This window comes from Calidris pugnax, unplaced genomic scaffold (genome assembly GCF_001431845.1).
Source record: "Calidris pugnax isolate Ruff unplaced genomic scaffold, ASM143184v1 scaffold109, whole genome shotgun sequence".
NCBI lineage: Eukaryota > Metazoa > Chordata > Aves > Charadriiformes > Scolopacidae > Calidris > Calidris pugnax.
Window position 1 is genome coordinate 2,274,758 of NW_015090844.1, and position 389 is coordinate 2,275,146.

The window sequence follows — 389 nt, forward strand, 5'->3', positions numbered from 1 at the left end:
GAGCCGCCGGTGCCGGGTCCCTCGGCGGGGCTCAGCCGCGACGCCGCACGCCACCGCCTGGACGCGCCCGTTCAGTGCAAGGGCACCCCCCAACCCCCCATCCCGCGTCCCCTCCCGCACCCGGCACCCGGGGTCGAGGCAACGACCCCCCCCGGGCCCCGAGGCGTCCCGCCGGCGCTCACCTGTGGTACTGAGCCTGGAGGAACTGGAACTCCTCCTTGATGCGGTCCAGCGACTCCGGGATGGTGAATTTGAAAGGCTGGCCCGCAGCCTGGTGCGGGGTCTGGCGCGGCGGCGGCCGGCACGGGAGAGAGAGGCACGTTCAGACCCCGGAGGGAGGGATGGGGATGGAGGCCGGGCTGGGGATGAGGGGAACGGCGGCCGGCCCG

At 74.8% G+C, this 389-nt stretch overlaps 1 protein-coding gene across 2 annotated transcripts in view; it reads right to left on the reverse strand.

Moving 5' to 3' along the window:
• The window catches only part of TLE1 (transducin like enhancer of split 1), an 82,324-nt gene extending 82,040 nt beyond the window's left edge, over nucleotides 1-284 (reverse strand). For both annotated transcript variants that reach the window (XM_014942651.1, XM_014942650.1), the window contains exon 1: nucleotides 183-284. The gene's annotated coding sequence lies outside the window, so the exon portion shown is untranslated. The remainder of the gene's footprint in view (nucleotides 1-182) is intronic.
• Between the last annotated feature and the right edge of the window lie 105 nt (nucleotides 285-389).